Here is a 6,215-nt window from a genome sequence, read left to right on the forward strand (position 1 = left end):
ATTTATCAAATATGGAACAATCCGGACATACCAGACGCATTTTTGAGCTTTTTTCTCCCCTCTAAAAATGACCCGTTGAATAAAGAATGATCTGTTTCCCTCCCTCCTGCCTGGACCTTGTCTGCCCGGTGATAAGGTCAGATCGGGTTTATTTTGGGCCACTTGCAATTCTGCAAAGAGTACGACTAAAGCCCTGAGGGTTTTTCCTTAAAAGCATTTGGTTATGGTTTTCAGGGAGATTTGGTCTGGAACAGACTGAGGGAACAATTATAAAACCTGGTTTCTCTCTGGGAGGTTGGAACAGAACTGGTACATTATGTAACACTGATGTTGTTTCATATTGTAACAAAGACCAGACCAATAAAGAAATGGGTTTAAGATGGTTTATCGTTATTATTGATGATCAGAGATGTCTGAACCAAGAGATGAAGGCAATGGTTGAGGAGGGAGAGATGAAGGGATGACTCAGTGGTGGACTCAGAGGAGGAGCAAACAGGGTGATTTGCCCCCTGATGCCCTGAAGTTTGCAAAAACAACAGGAAAATGCCCTTTTGGATGGTAGATAAACATGATAAAGTGCCATTTTTGGCGCCCTGTAAGTCACAGGTGTCAAACTCAAGGCCCAGGGGCAAAATCAGGCCTGTGGTGCAGTTCTACCCAGCCCACGGAATCATGTCATATTTTAATATGAGTTTTACCTGGCCCACAGGTACAAGGTCTGCAGATTTCCTCCAGTATAGAAATATTAAACCCTGAAGATTTAAAATATGCTGTGTTAAGCCAAAAAAATGTGAAAAGATGAAAAGTAAAAATAATAACGTAGCAAGTTAGGAATGGGTGAGAGAAATGAATTTGTGTTTTCATGTAATATTTCCAATTTGCATCCGAAAATTCTGACTTAAACTTAGGATTTTGACTTTTTATCTCATACTGTGAATTTTTGGTTTCCAATTTAAATTTAAGGTCATATTTTGAAATTTAAAGATCATGATTTCAAATTTAATCTCATATTTTGCACTTTTAAAGTCCTGACTTTGACTTTTAATCTCATATTCTGACTTTTAAAAGTAACAATTTAGAATTTCATCTCAAATTTTTGACCTTTAAGATTCACAATCTTAAATTTTAAGTTATATCTAGACCTTTTAAACTCAACATTTTGTTTTTTTATCGCATATTGTGACCTTTTTAACTCCTAACTTTGATTTGTAATCTCATATTTTGACCTTTAAACTCATGATTTTTACTTTCTATCTCATATATTTGCCTTTTGAAAACATTTTAACTTTTGAATTTGGGCTCTGACTTTCTAACTAATATTTTGACTTTGTATCTCAGATTTTGAGCCTTTAAAATTATCATTTTGACTTTTTTTTTAATCTCAAAATAAATTTTCATCAGTTTTTCTCCCCCTTAATGTATTACTTGTGAAAATAAGATTGACAGTTTATGGTTAAATGTTGATCCTGTTAGGCCCTCAGGTTAGTCCAGACTCCAGAAGCCGGCCCCTGCTGTGGTTGAGTTTGACACCCCTGCTGTAAGTAGACAAAATTTGACAAACTGCCCTCCACAGCACTTTCAGTTTCATAGGAAATACATTTAAACTCCCTGGTATGAAGTTACCACTATTACAACTGCTCTGGTGCCCCACAACATACAGCAGGGCCTGTTTATCATTCTCATCCTTGTCCCTCATGCATCCTGAGCCACCGCTGGGTTTACAATAAGGGGTAAGATTACGGTTACATTTATGGATGCATAAAATGAAGTTAGATTGTTGTGAGCTAGTCCTGGTAAAATGTGAGAAAACTTGGGGAACTGGGACTCTCGGTCAGAGGTTGTCAAACCTACGACCCCCAAAATAGAGGTGCCAGAGACTGGGGACCCCCACTGTACCTGAAGGTGGTTGAACTCAGCCATGCTCATTCAGGAACAGTCATGTGCAGACAAGGCCGTCCATAAAGGGGGATGAAGGGGAGAGCTTTCTGAGGCCCAGCCAAACTGGACTCCCATTGAGTTAGCAACATCAGTTATAAAGTTAAGCTGTGATAACCATATTTCATTATTTTTAACCTGAATATTAACCACTCTTATCAAAGCAGAAATCTTAAATCATTTAAAAATTTTAATCCCTTTTCTTAAAAACAGAATTATAATGGGTTAAAATCTGCAAATTTGGTGGAAAATGTGGTGAAATGGAATTTTAAAAGTAGCAGAAATGGGTTTAAAGTGGCAAAAATGGTGGAATGTGGTCTAAAATTCTGGATCAAGTCATCGCATCTCAACTGAAATCCCACCTCTCCTGTAACAACCTTTATGAACCCTTTCAGTCCGGCTTCCATCCCCAACACAGTACAGCTCTCCTCAAAGTCACCAATGACCTCTTCCTCTCCTCAGACTCCAGCCACATCAACATCCTCATCCTCCTCGACCTTACAGCTGCATGTGATACCATCGACCACTCCATCCTGCTCTCTCTCCTGGAAAACTCACTCCACATCACCGGCACCGCACTATCCTGGATCCGATCGTACCTCATGGACAGACAACAATTCATTCACATTAACAGTTGCTCCTCCTCCATTGCCCCCCTGACACAAGGCATCCCCCAAGGTTCGGTGCTTGGACCCCTCCTATTCATCATCTACTTGTTCCCCCTTGGTCATATCATCCGCCACCATGGACTCAATTTTCACTGCTACACCGATGACATCCAGCTATACATCTCCACCACCTCCATCACCTCAGACACACACTCCTCACTAACCAACTGCCTCACTGAAATAAACACCTGGATGAACAACAATTTCCTTTCCCTAAATTACAATAAATCTGAACTTATGATCATTGGCCCCAAGTCAGTTACCACACCCATCAATAACTTCAGCCTCCAATTAGACTCTTTTACCCTGACCCCCTCACCTTACACCCGCAACCTTGGTATCATTTTTGACAGTCACCTCTCCTTTCATCAGCATGTCACCCAGCTCACTAAAACTGCCTTTTTTCACCGAAAGAACAGAGCCTGCCTCCGTCCACTGCTCTCCTTCCCTGCAGCTGAAACTCTCATCCACGCCTTCATCACATCCAGACTAGATTACTGCAACAGCATCCTTTATGGCACATCCTCTACAGTCCTCAATAAACTCCAGTACATCCAGAATTCTGCAGCACACCTTCTGACTCACACCCGTTCCCGTGACCACATCACCCCTGTCCTCCAAAACCTCCACTGGCTCCCTGTCCCCTACTGCATCCCATAGAGCCCTGAACCAACAGGCCCCTCCTTATCTGACTGACCTCCTGCACCATCACACCCCCTCTCGTAATCTCCGCTCTTCAAACCTCAATCTCCTCTCCCCACCCATAAGAACCAAGCACCGAACCTGGGGGGACAGAGCCTTCTCCATAGCCACCCCCTCCCTCTGGAACTCACTCCCCAAACATATCCAAGACTGTACGGACTCTTCCACATTCAAATCCCTGCTCAAAACTCACCTTTTTAAACTGGCTTTTAATGTTTGATTCCTTTGTCTTGTCTTTTGCTGCCTGATTATCTGCTTGTTGTCTGTTTAGCTGTTATAGTGTCTTTTGATTTCTTTGGCATGTAATGTTTTTTTTTTACTTTTGTACAGTGTCTTTGAGTTCTTGAAAAGCGCTTTATAAATAAAATGTATTATCATTATTATTATTATTATCATTATTATTACAAAATAGTAAAATGTGGTTAAAATGAGCAAAATGGGTGTTAAACATGTAGAGGAGGAGGTAATAGTGGCAATAGTGGCTTAAAAGTGGCAGAAATGGGCTAAACCAGCAAAAATGGGTATAACAAATAATGAAATGTGGTAAAAAAAAAAAAAAAAAGGTCACAGTGGCAAAAACAGGCATACAAAAATGGTATAAGGGGTTAACAGTGGCAGAAATGGGCAGAAAAGATGGTGAAATTAAAATTAAAAAGTGGGAAATTTGGTTTAAACATGCAAAAATGGTTTACTGAGGCAGAAAAATAGGCAGAAAGAGGCAAGGATGAGTTATACTAGTAACATTGAGTATGCGAAATAGTAAAATGTGGTTAAAATGGGCAAAAATGGGTGTTAAACGTGTAGAGGAGGAAGTAATATTGGCTTAAAAGTGGCAGAAATGGGCTAAACCAGCAAAAATCACAACTGGGGAGGGCTTCGTCAGAGTCCCAGCCTATTTTGTGGGCATATACAATTTGTAATCAGTTTAAAAATATTCTTAGTTTTTTAAGGTGACCGGCGACCCCCTCACTGTATCTTGTGACCCCCACTCTGAGAACCACTGCTGTAGGTGATGGGACCAGTTGAGGTGGGGTAGAGTCAGAGGAAGGTGAAGGAGTGATGCTTATGTATGTTTGGCAGTGGAACTGGGATGAATCTGAGGCAAAGTCTATGTTCCTGTCAGTTTCTTCTAAGGTGCTTTCACAGCCAGCCTTTTTGGTCAAACAAAATTACATCTGTTTGTCAAATTAATGTGGCTGAACTGTGTCAAACTCCTGCTGCAGACCAAACTACCATCCAAGACTTCTTAAGAATGTGGGTTTTGGTCCACTTTGTTTCAGATTCTTTTGGTCTGTATTTGGTAAGAACATGAACCAACCTCAGTCCAACTAAATGGCAGTAAGCATTGTGCTTTTCAAAATAAAACCACCTATTCACAAGCCAAAATCTTCAGCTAGAGATGGGCCAAAAGGGTCTCTCTTTTCATCATTGCTGAACATTTGTTCAGGACATATCTGACAGATCTTTGGAAAGAATTTCAGTGGATGAACAGGTCGTTGCTCAGAAGGATAAATGTGCACCTCCACTTGGACTCTAGATAAGTGCCTCAGATACTCTGATACATCAATACATAGTTTTCAAGCTGCAGTTGTGCTGCATTTTCAGACTATCATTTGAAAAAATAAGGCCAGATGAGATGAATGCTAACATTGTAAAAACTAATAAGCAGAGCCAACATCAAAATGTGAAGTCGTCTCTCCATTTTGAAGCAGGAAACAAGGCTTTGGACTACAAAACTTGTACCCAAAATGTTTCACACGTGAATTTCTGAACACATAATAAGCACTTTCCTAGCTTATCAAACATATTTTTGTTTATTTGTAAATGCCCCCATGTAATGCAGATCAAACAAAGTAATTATGAAACTGTGAAACAAGTTGGTCCATGAAATGGGCGAAAGCTGAACTACAGTAAAAGTGTGTTGCATATTGCATCTGTGTTTCTGCATGTTCAGCCTGTGCCCCTGGTGTAAATGATTTTAAAGAAAATGGTATTTTCTGACTTGGTTGGCAGTTTGGGTTCAATGTGCCATCCATGTATGTTTCTTGTACTGTATAAATTTCTCAACAATAGAATAGTAGTTTCACTTTCATGTTCATGTCACTTTCAAGTTCTTTACATTGGCGTTCAATCCTAATTTAATGACGCGTGACAACAACAAAAAACACAGTAAGAGCCCTGCTTGGTTGTCCAGGACACTCTCAATCACAGCCAAATGGCTCCACCCTGCGTCCATAGCCTGGAAATGCAGCTGAAGAGAGGAAAATTTCAATAAAGTCATATTTCACCACGAGGGGGCGCCGTGTGTTTTGTTATTGCCAGATGCCATTAGTTGAGAGACCGGAAACAGTTTCACAGTGGACAACATCATCACTACGGTCGTGTACAGAGGATATATAAATAAATAAATTAAAGGAAAATCTCTGTCATAAATATTATAAGTATTTTCTGGTACATGTTTTAAATCGTATCTGATAAATATTTTTGATAATCATATAAATATAAGCTTATTCCATTAAAAGACATGGGACCACTTTACATTTTTTTTTTCTAATTTTACGGAAGTTGCAGGTTACTTTGAATATAGTTTGTTTTAAATATTCTTCTATATCAGGAACCAAAGTTAAATCATTTTATAGTCCATTTTAAGTCATAAGATAGATTTATATCTTCAATTATTTCTTAGTTTTCCCTGTCAGTGCTCAATTTAACTCACAAATATTCACATGTATACTTAAGTATGTGTTTTTTAGCTTGTGTGGCCTTTGTTTCGCTGTATTTTTAAGCATTGAAATATGAATAACTGTCAAAATAATACTAGCTGTTTAATAATTATCATTACTTGTGTGTTTACTTTTCAGTACATTTCAGCGCTAGATTCAATGAAAGAACCAAAACATAATAATGATA

This window comes from Cheilinus undulatus, linkage group 4 (genome assembly GCF_018320785.1).
Source record: "Cheilinus undulatus linkage group 4, ASM1832078v1, whole genome shotgun sequence".
Lineage (NCBI taxonomy): Eukaryota > Metazoa > Chordata > Actinopteri > Labriformes > Labridae > Cheilinus > Cheilinus undulatus.